Source organism: Choloepus didactylus, chromosome 1 (assembly GCF_015220235.1).
Source record: "Choloepus didactylus isolate mChoDid1 chromosome 1, mChoDid1.pri, whole genome shotgun sequence".
Lineage (NCBI taxonomy): Eukaryota > Metazoa > Chordata > Mammalia > Pilosa > Megalonychidae > Choloepus > Choloepus didactylus.
This window is the reverse complement of record NC_051307.1, coordinates 226,537,691-226,551,681: the sequence shown is the minus strand read 5'-3', so window position 1 is coordinate 226,551,681 and position 13,991 is coordinate 226,537,691.

Genomic DNA, 13,991 nt, shown 5'->3' with positions numbered 1-13,991 from the left:
GTTCTAGTTTGCTTGCTTTTGCTTTAATTATCCACCTATCTTGCAGCTTCTAGGAGTCTTTCAGCTTGAGTCGCAGAAGCCAATTGTGTCCTTCCTGGTCTTGTTCTTTCAGAGGGAAGCTCTGCTGGCCCCACTCTGGGGTGAGCTTTGTCCATAGCGGGTACCCTGAATCCCAGTGTCAGCTCTTGTTCTGCTATGGTTGGAGGTCCCAGGCTTGATGGCCTCGGGGAGATGCCTAGGATTGACCATTAGCTGGTCTTGGGGGCGAGGGTGGATCAGGGTGGGGTGCAAATGTTGCTCACTGAGTTCTCCTGGCCCCAAGCTCTTGCAAGCATCCCGGAGTGCTGGAGGGCCAGGCTGGGGTGGCCCCTTTGCCTGGCAGCTCCTGGCAGACGAGCTGCTCGGGACTCCCCCACCCTGGCTCTCCTGTTTTCAGCACTCCTGGGCCAACACTAATATTTACATTTGAAGGCAGGGCTGCGGCTCAGGGCTGCTTCCCATCCCCATGGCTCTCCTGGGCTCAGGGGATGGATTTGCAGAGTGGGATGCTGGGAGACAGCTTGTGCTGGCTAACTGGAAGCCACAGGAGATGGCAGGAACTCCAGCGGGCAGGGACTCAGGCCCAAGGCTTCAAATAACAAAAATAACTATAGGGATAATAACAGCAATTATTTGTAAAGCACCTACACTATGCCAGATGCTGGGACAAGTCTTTCATAAATACTTTAACTTTGGTTCTCACCCCAGTGCTCAAAGGCAGGTATATCTTAGTTGTACAGACTGGAAAACAGAGGCAAAGAAAAATAAGTAGCTTGCCCCAGATCACACAGTAAGTAAGTGATGGATCAGAGTGGGCAGCTGCACAAAACCTTGAGAATTCTAAAATCCAATGCCTACGGGGGCCAGGTAGTTTAACGTAGTGTGTGCAGCTTGGTAGGTTTAAGGCAACAGGGAGTGATGGGGACTGGAGTATAATAGTGAGGGGACTCCCCAACTTCCCAGCTTAAGCTAATTGTAGCCACATGGAAACATGACCCTATGGGCCAGATCATGTGATTTTTAAGAGAAAATCTTAGCACATTTGTTTTTGTCATCAGGAGGGAAAATACATATTTATACACCTACAGGTTTTATTTGAAGTCTTCCAATTTTCAAATGTTGGCAATACATTACTTTTCTAAAAAAAACACCGTGGGAGCCAAGTCAAACACGTCTTCGGGTGACAATTCTGCTCTGACTGCAAAGCCCAGGTTGTTCAGCCCCGGCCTTTGCTTCCTCCCTGCAGAAGGCAAGAGAAAACCTTCAGCTCACATGGGGAGGCCTGCAGTCTGCACCAACATCCCTAAACCGCTTTCAGGGGCAGATGCCCTTAGATCCAGACGGTCAAGCCCCACCTCGCCCCCACACTTTACAGAGCCGTGGTCCTGCCCTCCCCCAGCCAGGCCCCCTGCCTGCAAGGTGGAGGGTCTGCTGGGCCAAGGGGCTGTGGCCCCCCATCCAGAGCTCACATTCCCTTTCTAGACCACTTGCTGGGTCCTGGGGACTCTGGAATGCCCTGCCCCAAAGGCCCTGAGCAGTTATCCATTATTATATCCTGTCCATTATTATAACTGTATCAGTTACCCATTGCTGTATAACAAACCACCTACCCTTAGTGCTGTGAAACATCTCATTTCATTACTATTATTCCTCTGATGGCTTGGGGGCTGGCTGCATCAGGGAAGGGCTTCTCCCCTGGGTCTCCTGAGGTCCAGTCCTACCCGGCGCAGGAATCATCAGAAGGTTTTTTCCCTCCCATGTCTGTGGTTGAGGCTGGCTGTCATCCGGAACCTCCGCAGGACCACAGCCGGGCTGCCGACCAGATCCTCTGCACGTGTCCTCTCTGTGTGGCCCGGGTGTCCTCACAGCGTGGTGACTGGGATCTAAGAACAAGCATCCCAAGATGGAGACCCTGGAGGAAGCCAAGTCACCTTTTATGACCTAGCCTGGAAGTCACGCAGCACCACTTCTGCCATGCTTCCTTGGTCACAAAGTTTGTCCAGGTTGAAGGGGCCGAGACAGAGGTTCTCCCTCGCTGGCTTGGAGCAAGGCTACATTGTAAGAGGAGCTGGTGGGAAGGGAAACATTTTTCTGGCCTCTTTGGAAAGCTTAATTAGCAGCAGCCTGCCTGGTTCTTTTCCCTGGGTTCCTCCCAAGGAAGGACCCCGTGGTGGGTGAGGCTGAGCGGTGGCTTGGGGGCTGGGTGGGGATGGAGCGTGGTTGCAGCCTGGGTGCCCTCATGCCAGTGCACAAGGCTCTCTGACCCTGTGAGTGTCAGGGACAGGCTGCTGGGAGGGCAGGACAGGCCCTTTTGATTTGCTTGGAGCAGTCTCCAGTGAGAGCCACATGCAGACAAGGCAGAGGCTGGCTTCTCGGGTACGTGAGCAGTGGCCCTGCTGAGAAGGCAGGGATGCAGGGAAGAGAGACCCAGACAAATGAGCAGCTGTGGGTCTGCCAGCCTCTCAGCTAATGTGTTTTGACCAGGTGTGGAAAGAAGGGTAAGCACTTGTGGTGAGGACTGTGTCTGGTGCTTCCTGGTGAGAACTCAGTTTTGCTGGAGGGACAAGACAAACACACACAAGCCAGTAGTCAAACAATGAAAATCACTGCGTAAATTGGAGGCCAAACCTCAGGCCTCATAGAGGGAAAGGTGAGAGCACTGGTTCTCAGCCCCAGCTGCAAATCAGAGTCACCTGGGGGAGCTCTAAGAAGTCCTAATGTCTGAGTCATCCCTGTCCCCAGAGATTCTGGTGCAGTTGGTCTGATTTGTGGCCTATGCATGGGATTTCAAAAAACTCTCCATTGGTTCTAATGTGCAGCCAAGTTTGAGATTCAGAGAACCACAGGAAGACTAGCCAGAGGGGAAAGGCTCCTGGGCCTTGATCGTGGGAATGACTTGAATAGCTAGAGAGGATAAGAAAAGGCATTCCAGCTGAGGGGAACAGCTGGAGCAAAAACGAGGTGGTAGGAATAAGCACTGTAGATTTGGGGAGAATATTAGGGAGTAGTATAAAAATATTGAATATCCAGAGGTAATTAAAAAAAAATAGCTGACGTGCCACATACTGTCTTAAGGGTTTTTACCGATACAATCTCATTCGGTCCGCGCTACCACCCTGTGAGGTAGGCATTTTATTCTCAATTTTACAGATGGGAAAATTGAGGCTTGGACAGACTATTTGAATTGCCCATGGCTAATCCAGAGGTGGGATTAGAACCAGTGACTCTCTGGTTATGAAGGTGATAACTTGGAGGGTTTTTGGTGCAAACACGGGACATTGTGTGGTGGGGCAACAGTCTAGGGGAATAAAAACAGCTCCTTCCAAGCTGCCTCTCCATTTCTGAAAGAGCAGGCCAAAGAGGAGGCCTGGAGCAGCCTTCCTTAGCCCGAAGAGCCTTCCGACAATCTCAGGCCTCTGGCCTTTGCACATGCTGCTTCTCCTGGAAAATCTTGCTCCCTCTTTTCCACCTATTTCAATCCCACTCATCCTTCCACACGTAGCTGAGACATCCATCACTTCTTCCAGGGAGTCAGACAAATTAAGTTTGGAGTTTGATCTCTAAAACTTACCTAGTCCTGTATCCTTGGGCAAGTTACTCAACCTCCCTGCTTCTGTTTCCTATCTATAGAATGAGAATAGTAAAAATAGTCCCTGCCACAGACTTAGCACATATGTAAAGTGCTTAGCATGGGACCTCGCTCAGAACAAGGGATCTCTACAGCCAGCACCCATTTGTCCCTTATGGTACCCATATCTGCATTCTGGGTGTTGCCTCTTTGTTTGCCTCCCCTGGAGACTGTAACTCCCTTGAGGGCAGATGCTGTGCCCAGCTCAGTGTGTGACATGGAGTAGATGTGGTAGTGATGGGAAGATGCTCACACAGCATCTGTTCTCCCCTCCTTCCTTACAAACAGAACCCCAGTATTGACGGGAGTGGCAATGCATCCATCCAAAAATCACGTTTCCCAGACTCCTTTATAGCTGGGGTGGCCACATGATGCAGTTGTGCCAACAAGCTTGTCTCCTCCAGAAGCATTTTCTTTGAGGCAAAGATTGAAGAGCAACTAGTTTATTTGAGAGGTGACCCCATGGAGGATTGGTGGGGAAGAGGGGAAAAGAGACAAGGAAGAGAAGAAGCCAATGCAGAGAGCTCAAGGAAGCAAGTTATTGCTGGGGACAACTAGGACTTGATACCACTGGGGGCCTTTGAGAGATGGAGCAGACAGGCCTCAAGATGTCCCACCAGAGGGTGAGGATGCTGGGGTATTTAGGCACCCAGTGCTGTCTGTCATTGTTTGAGGCTGATCCTGGGCAGCATTAAACCTGGAACTTCTGGCCTTTTCTTTGTGGAGATGTTAGCACAACGCCAGGGTCAGAGAAAGGTGTTTACAGAATGAAGCTGCTGTTGTACCCAAATGATAAGTGCAATGGGGACTTGAGCAAGCAGCAACAGTATCTGCTATGGAAATGCTAGAGGAACTTGTTGTTAAGTGCTCCCTGAAAAATTCCATAAAAGGAGAGTGAGTCAACTGCTATAGGCCCTTTTATTCATGATCTTCCCTCCTTCCCCTTGGTTTGAATACAGATTTGATGGCTGGAGCATGGCAGCCATTTTATATTCATGGGGGCAAAAGCTATGAGACTCTCTAAGACCACGGTTCTGACATCTTTTAGTCATTTAACAATGTACTCCTCGATATTATGTCACATAAGAAAATTAAACCCTTCTCTTTATAGTTTAATGCAGCCATTGATAATTGGATTTCCTGTTACTTGCAGCCTAATCCAATCTTAGTTCAATAGATCATAGACGTTGAAGACTGAATGAATAAATCTTGGGAGGGAGGCCAGCATCATTTGCTTACAGAAATTTCCAGTGGGTTTGACTATATTCCTAGACTGTAAGCTCCTTGAGGACTGGACAATGATTACTTTTGCTCATTATTTTATGCTCAGTAGCTAGACCAGTGCCTGTGCAGAGGGGGCTTGCAATAAATGTTGAGTGAATGGATGAATGAATGGCCATTGATTCTGGGGGGAGGAGAGGGAATTGAAGATGCTCTAGACACAGTTTATTTGAGTTCACTTTTATGGACAGTCTTTTCATATACCAGATGGTGCTCTTTTATTTTTTTTCCCCCTTTTTTTTTGGTAGAAGGGGAAGATGTGGGGAGGGGAGATGAGGGAGACAAAATGAGCCAGGATCAAGTATCAAAAGCAGAGTAGGTTAAACTTCCTCTCTCTGAGTCTCTGTTTCCATGTCTATGAAATTGAGATGATAACTGTACCTACCTCAGAAGTTTGCTGTAAGGAGAAAATGAGATAACGTATGACCAATGCTTAGTATGCGCCTGGCACATAGTAGGTCATCAATAAAGGGTATTTTATCATTATTATTATTATTATTATTGCTTGCTGCTGCTATTATGATAAGTCCCTCTCCTAGGTCCTGTGTTCAATAAATGAGCCATGTCCTTGCCCTCAGATAGCTCATGATCTGAGAGAAGGAGGATAAAGATTATTCCCATTTTATGGCTGAGGATGTATATCTGAGATCAGCTGGCTGGTCTGTGGTGGGGCTCTCCCTGAATCACCATGTAGGATCTCTGGAGGAATTATCAACATTGGGGTGAATTTGGTAGAGAAAATTTGTGATTTCGTCTTATCCCCACACCAATATACAACAAGAGTTCAAGTGGGTTCCGTGATGGTGGATCCAAACTCAGTCTTGCCTCTCCTCATTCCCTCCCATCCTTAGGCCTTAGAAACCTCCAAAGGCCCATCCCAGCACTGAATTGGAAAATGCATTTGTTGAAAGGAGCCCCATTGTCATGAAATGACTGGAAATGTCATTTCCAAATTAGGATGAGGTGCTTTGTTTTCCAAATTTGTCATTGGACAGGCGTCCTCATTCTCAGAGCCATCTCAGTGTCCCTGGCTACAGAGTTCTTCTCACCACCACGACTGCGCACCATGGAGATTCTGTCTGTGGCTGGTCCTGCTCCCTGGGCAGGGGAAGAGGAGAGCTCCACTAACCTGGCTGGGAGCTTTCCCAAAGTGGGTGAGGATGTTTCCAAAATAATTTCTAATTGATAAAGCTATTAGGGCTTATTGGCTAAATAATGCTCCAATTTAAGAGAAACCCAGGTACAAATCCCCTCTAATTTCCCTGTAAGTAAGCTTCCTTCCTGAGCATTAGAATTTCTACCAATTCCCATGTAATTCCATTGCAGACTTTGGTGACTGCTGCTGGGTCCTGTAGAGAAGGTGACTTTCCAAAGGGTGAATGTCTCAGATGATTGCCCTCAGAAGTGAGGAACAAGGGCCTGGGGTGAGAAGTCTTGCTTAGTCTCAACCTCAAGAAATTGGTACCCAATGCAGATGAGGCTGGGCATTGGGTACCCTCTGATAGCATGGTGTCTTGGAGCACAAGGCAGGGTACCACATCATCCCCCAGCATCTCGTCACCTGAGAGATGATTTTCCCAGGATGATACATTCCCACAGGCATATCTCTATTTTTCCTGAAACATAAAAAATCATAATTCTTGACATAATGATGAAGAATATGTGGTAGGATATGAATTTTGAATTCTTAACTGATGTGGGTTTTTGTTCTTGATATTTCGTTCTACCCTGTCCCCTCCTCCATTCTGCCAGCTGTGCATTTTGTACTCACTGCCTCAGGGAGGGCATGACTCAGCAGAAATGGAGAGAAATGAGAGAAAAGAGAGTCAGCTCTTGGCTTCTGAGTTTCCAAAGTCTAGACCTCAGGGGGATGTGAAGGATGGATGGGCATAAATAATAGATTTGGGAGAGGAGTGGGGGAAGAGGAGAGTGTCTTGACCTATAGATGGAAAGGATTCAACTGGCTGGAGGAAGACAGGGAGATAGAGGAGGCACAATAAATGAGAGGCCAATGATGACTTGGACGAGGTCCAGGATCTGCTGGGACCATGGGAGCAGGAGAGGACTCAGCATCCAGACACTTCTCATCCCCAGTGAATGGAAACTTGGGTCACCAGTCAGGGATGCCCAAGGAAGCCCAGCCAGCACCTCCACACTCTCTGGTCTCTTTGTGTGGTCCCCATACACCATTTGCCTACATACAGGAGCTACGCGGGTTGTCCTGTCTGTGGATGGCTGGTAAAGACCTCTTTTGGTGCCTTGTCCTGAGGTCTCATCTGGCATCTTCTACTCACCCCACGTGGAGGCTTTAGTTTCAGTGTTCTAGGACACATGTACATGGTAGAGATGGGTTGGGGCCCTGGACACCTGCTGGGATGGGACTAGAGCCTGCTGAGATGTGCCTCCTGAGGTGGGACAGTGGTGAACTGTGCCCTCTTCGAAGATCTTTTATTGCAGAAGCTCGCAGCATGCTGGGTAAGATGGGCTGTGGGTTCTGAGGACATCCCTTAGGACCAGCTGTAGCTCCGCCCTTTCTCCCCCTCTTAGGAACACTTAATGGGGTATGAATGTGAAACTTTCCTTCCTCCCTTGCAAAGTTCTGGGGACTCTCAGCCTTGCCATCTCTCCCCTGATGGCATCTCATCCCCAGCCAGGCTGCCCAAAGGGGTGAAGACTCCCTCCCCTCCCCTGCCTTGCCCTGCTCCCCATCGCCCCCCACCCCAGACAAGCCTACAGGCCTTTTTCGTTTAAACAGTTCATCGCCAAATGCTACAGGAAACAGATGGGAGCAACAAAAGTAATAAACAGTGAGAATTTCAAAGTTTCCAGAAGCTTAGAGTCACAGCCTATAGTTAGGGAATTCCTTCTGAGATTGTCACCTTCTTTGGTCTGAACATGACCACAGCCACTATTATTTGGTTTGAGCCATACAGGTACTGGCAGTGTTGTGAATTGTCAGCAGCTGTAAGAATCTGTAATCCTCTCAGGTGTCCACTGAAGGGAGGGTATTGTTATTCCCATTTTACAGATGCAAAAACCGAATCCAGGGGGCAGGGTGGGCAGCATGATCTAGAGGGCCCAGGGCAAAATGAAAACACAGGGTCCCTTGTTGAAAACTGATTAAGGACTTCAAGACTGTGACAGCAGGGGCCCTTCTGAGCACAGGGCCTGGTGCCACTGCACAGGCCACACATCCGAGAAGCTGGCTCTGTCGGAGGGACAGACTGCTTGCCCAAGGATGCCCAGCTAGGAGAGGCAAGCCCAGGTTTCAGTGCAAGGTCTAGTGCAGCCTTACACTGAATTTGGCTCTCTCCTTGGTGTTTACCTATAGGACCTGCACTCCTTCCCTCCCACCCGCCACAACTGATGAAAGCTGTGGTCCTTATTTTTATGACTTAAAATGAACAGTAAAAAGCAAAGCCTGACTGTAGGACACCGATGCTACACAAACCCTAACACTGCTCCAAGATGCCCTGTGGCTCTTGCTAAAATGAAGCCAAGGAGATCATTGGGCAATTGGGCATTGTCCCATCCCCAGCCTTCCCCATTCAATTAACTTGACAAGTAAACATTTTTGAGACAGATGACTCTCATTTTCAATGCAGTTTAAAAGTCCCTAGGGGCAGGAAGGATACTCAGGCTTGTCTGCTTCAGGGAGCAGTGTCTTCACTCCAATTTATATGGATTTTGTTTTAAGGAACCTCAGCTGGCTCTGCCTATCCAGATAGGGCTCCCCAGTGGGACATGTATAATGTAGGGTTTGCAGTATGTATTTGGTGCAATATCTTAATACATGTTTATAAAAGCATTTGTATTTTATTCTATTATCACAGTGGTTCTCAGTGGAGGGGGCGATTTTATCTCCCAGAGGACATTTGGCAATGTCTGGAGACATTTTAGTTGTCACAACTGGTGGCACTTGGCACAGGGTGGAGGGTGTGCTGCTGCTACAGGCTTCTAGTGGGTAGAGGCCAGGGATGCTGCTAAACATCCTACAGTGCACAGGACAGCCCCAGACCAAAATCTCATTCGTGCCGAGGTTGAGACCTCTCTTAAGTTATCATAACCAGTTTTGGTGATATCAAGGAATGAAATAGATCCCTGAGACTGGAACCCTAATTTGTAAAAGCCTGCCCTTAGGAACTAAAGTTTTGAGAGACGCCTCCTGAAATTGTGACCATTTTAGAAGATTCGTGGGACCCCATGTCAGATAATCCTCACGACTCCAAAATGTTTCGATTGTTGCCTTTTTTGGCAGTGAGGAATCGGAGGCTTGGAGAAGAGACATCACTACAGAGGGACTTCCTGGAGGTGGGGTTCACCCAAAGATGCTGCCACAGAATCAGGCAGAAATATGGGGGTTTCTTTTGCCCTAAGAGATCAACCTCTGTCTTCTGTCCCTGGGCACCCCGCCAGCTGGGGTCACCACTTCCCCACCTCTGCCCCAGGAATCCCCATCTGCACATTGGCTCACAGTGGTCCTGCTTTCCTTGCCTTACATCCATCCCATTCCCAGTCCTCCCTAGATGCAGTCTTCACAACACCTGGATTTTGCTTTGGGGAACACCCTCCTCCCCACGAGCCTGTGATGAACCTACCCTATGCTCAGAGTCTGGGGTGGGGCCTGTAAACCAGGTGATGGCAACCAGTGTAGTTATGTTCCCCTGGCCACAGGGATTGGCTTAGGGAGAGTCACATGACCCCCTCAGAGCCAGTGAGACCCCATGAGAGGTTTGCTTTCCAATTGCTACCTCAGAGGACCTCGCGTAGGAACAGAGTCCGTGGGGCTGGCAGATAAATTGCAGGATGCCCAGTTAAATTTGAATGTCAGAAAACAATGAATTTTTTTTTAGTAATAAGTGTAGTGGACTGAATGGTGACCCCCTGTGATGGTTTGAAGCTGTATCTGTGCCGGGAAAGATCATGTTCTTAAAGCTAATCCATTCCTGTGGGTGTAGACCTACTGTGTATGGAACCTTTTGATTAGGTTATTTCAGTGGAGGTGTGCCCCAGGTGGGTCCTAAACCTCTTACGAGAATCCGTTATGAGAAAGAAAAGCCAGAGGAGCTCAGAGAGACAGAAGACAGAGAAAGGACACAGAAGCTCAGAGAGGAAGCCACTGAAGGCAGATGCGGGAAGCAACGAATCCCAGGAGAGAGGGGAGGGGCTGGCAGAGGCTCCACGTGCCTGGCCGTGTGACAGAGGAGCCCGGGATCGCCAGCAGCCCATCTTCGGGAAGAAGGTATTCTTCTGTTGATGCCTTGATTTGGACATTTTCACGACCTCAGAACTGTCAGCTTGCAAGTTAGTAAGTCCTCATTGTAAAAGCCAACCCATTTTTGGTATATTGCATTTCAGCAACTTTAGCAAACCAAAGCACCCCCCAAAAGATATATCCACCCAGAGACTGTGCATGTGACCTTATTTGGAAAATGGGTCTTTGCAGATGTAATTAAGTTAAGGATCTTGAGACGAAATCATCATGGAATAGGGTGGGCCCTAAATCCAAAGGCCAATTTCTGTAGAAGAGAAGGGGAGAAGACCCCGAGGAGAAGGCCCCGAGAAGACAGAGGTGGCGACTGGAGCGATGGGTCCACACCCCAAGGAACAGCAAGGACTGGCCGGCATCCAGGAGGAGGCACAGAATGAGGCCCCTCAGAGCCTCCGGAAGGAACCAGCCCTGCTGACACTGTGATTTGGGGCTTCTGGTCTCCTGAACTGAGAGAGAATGTATTTTTTTTGTTTCAGGCAACCAATTTGTGGCAATTTGTTACAGTAGCCTGAGGAAACTAATAAAGTATGGCCCAGATGTGTAATGGGACTGACATATACTAAAAATGTACTTGTTTATCTGAAGTTCAAATTCAACTGGGCATCCTGTATTTCATTTCCTAAACCTGGCAACCTATCAAAGGGGAAGCCAAAGGGGAGGTGGTGCCTCTTGGCATCATTTGAGGCCTGAGTCAAGCCATACCTAAAGCCAAACTCTCCATGCTCTTGCTGCTGAAAGATTGCTAAGGGATTTTCTGGGTCTTCTCAAAGTCTTGGTCTTGGGAAACTTGGAAAGAAAGAAAGTTTCCTAAGGGCGCCCCAGGCCTCTCATCTGTGCTTCGCCGTGCTCAGTGTCCAGGGACAAATAGAGTCTTGTTGAATAAAATAGCTCTCATATAATAAACTACCCTTATTCTCTTGAACACCTCCTCTGTACAATTCACTGTGCTGACAGCTTTATTTCCATTCCTTCCGTTCCTTCAGATACATTTGAGTTAGGTGACCATACCCCCGTTTCATAAGTGAGAAAATAGAGGTCTGAAAAGTGACTTATCTTTTCCTTTAGGCTATTGGCTTGTAAGAAATGGAGAACTTGAACCTCGTCCCTGTGAGCCCAGAGCCTGGGCTGCCTTCTTTACAGCTCGCCCCGTCTCGGCACCCCCTCTTCCTCCCTGTCAGTCCCCTCTTAAGGAACCCAGGGTTAGGTCTGACCCTGCCTTCTTCTCTCAGCCTCCCTTCTCCCGCCCCCGAGGACCCGCATCAGCTGCCCACCTCCCTCCTTGAAACATGCCACTGAACATCTGGAAACCCTAGGAGCCTGTTTCTTTGACAGCCATTGCTTTTAAAGGTCATGGAAACTCCTTCTCCCACTGCTGTGACATAAGCGGCCCAGGTACACAGGCCTCGGGGGGGCAGACGGGGCTGGCAACATCTGCTTCCAAGTATCCCGGGGAGGGACTTGGCTGCCAGCTGCTGGTAATAGGAGCGGACCCCTGGCCTCTGATTTATGGCCCATTTGGAATGAGGCCTCGGGAGCAATTACTCGGTGGATTGAGCCAGGGGAGCGGCCTGGGCGTTGTAAAGCAGGGAGCAGGCCCTGACTGGCTGTGCTCCCTTCCTGGGCAGACGGAGACCATTCCGTGAGCACCTTTTTATTTATTTAAGTTACCAGGCTTTTGTGAACTGGCTCCTGTGTGCCAGGCGCTTCTCTGAGTGCTTCATGACCATTCACTCAGTAAAGCCTCCCTAGGAGGAGATGCTTTTATCATCCCATTTTATGGTTGAGAAACTGTGGCCCCCAAAGATGACCTGGTTTGCTGCTGTCACTTAGCTAGCAACATGGGCTCAGCTGGGATTTGAACCCAGACACGAGTTCCTGCTCGTAACCACCACACTGCTCCTCAAAAGTGTGATCTTTAAAAAATGTACCTAGGACCACGAGGTTCTCTGCTCAGAATACCCCAGGGCTTCCATTCACAGTTAGAATAAACCCAAAGTGCTTCACCTGTAAAGCCCTTGGTTCTCTCTCTTTCCTTTGCTCTCCTGCTTCAGTCACCTGGCCCCTTGGTCTTTTTCCATCCTTTCTTTGTTTTACTTTTTGTTTTTCTTTCCTTCCCTCCTTCCCTCTCTCCCTCTCTTGTTCTTTCTTTTATTCTCTAGATTTATTGAGATGTAATTTCCACACCATAAAATTTACCCATTTAAAGTATACAGGTCAAATGGTTTATAGTATATTCACCAAGTTGTGCAGTCATCACCACAATTTGAGTGAGAACATTGCCCTTGCCCCCCAAAAAACCCCATACCCGTTAGCAGTCACTCCCATTTGTCCCTTCCCCCAGCCCTGGGTAGCTGCTATGCACTTCCTGTCTCTATGCATTTGCCGTTTCTGACATGTCCCATACATGGAATCATACAGTGTGAGTCCTTTTGTGTCTGGCTTCTCTCACTGCAGCATGTATCAGACCTTTACTCCATGGAATGGAATACAGACATTCCGTTGTATGGATACACCACATGTTGCTTATCTGTTTGCCTGTTAGTAGACATGTAGACTGTTTCCATTTTGTGGCTATTGTGAAAAATGCTGCTGTGAACACTGGTATATGTGGGTTTGTGTGAACCTTTCTGGTTTCTTGACCATGTTAAGCAGGCTCCATGGCAGAGCCGTCTCCCGGCGTGCCCGGCCTCCAGACCTTCCTGTGGCTTGTCCCAGGTGTCACCTCCTCAGACAGGCCTCCCTGGCCACCCCTTCTGCTCCATCATTCTCCCTGCCTTACTCAGCTTTAGTGTTCTTCATGTCCTTATCACTACCAGAAGTCACTTTATGTGCTTACTTAAGTGCTTGCTTTCCATGTTTCCCTCTCTTGCATGGAAGCTCCAAGAAGGCAGGGTCCTGCTTAGTCTTGTTCACTGCAGGTCCTCTGGTGCCTGCCACCCAGAAGGAGATCTGTGAGTACACACCGAATGAATAAGTGAAGGAACTTGGGCACCGATGACTTGCTCCAGCCAGCACAGGGCTTCTAAGTAGTGAGCAACACAGACTCGGTAGTTCTAAATGGTGGCCAATGATACTCACACTATTGCTATACCAGCAGTATGTCGACTTAGTCTAGTTAATTCCTTCTCAGGGAAGTGAGGGAGACCGACAAGTAAACCAATGGTCTGATGGGGTGCTGTGCAGGAGGCAAGAACAGTGTGGTATTTCGGAGAGGATGCATTGGCACCGGAAACCTGTGGTCTGTTATTCTACTTATGAGCCCCATGGACAATGGCAATCAATCTTACTTTCTGTGTCTTAGTTTTCTCATCTGCCAAGTGGAAGTAAAATGGTACTTCACTGGATGGTTGTGAGAGTTAATTGAAATAACATGAGTAAAATACTCAACATATGTTAGCTATTTTTATATGGATGATTATAGTGATTAGGAGAGCAGAAGGAAAGTGGAGGGGGGGCAGGTAACTAGCGGGGAGGGAGTGGAAAGGGAGTCAGTGAGGGCTTCCTGGAGGAGGTGGCATCTAAGCTGGGACAACTAGGAGGTAGCCCCAGGAAACATGACATCTTTCCCCACCCCCAGCCCAGGGCTCAGAGAGACCTGATGCCACCACCTCCACCTCGCTGCAAGTCTGACAGTTGGTGTGAAGGCTCCTGGAAGAAGAGGCAACACAGTAAAGGGGTTAAACTCGGAGTTGATGTCAGATGGGGTAACCTCATGCTCAAATCCCCCCTGGCTCCCTACCCCACTTGCTTACCTGGGCAACGTGATAAACC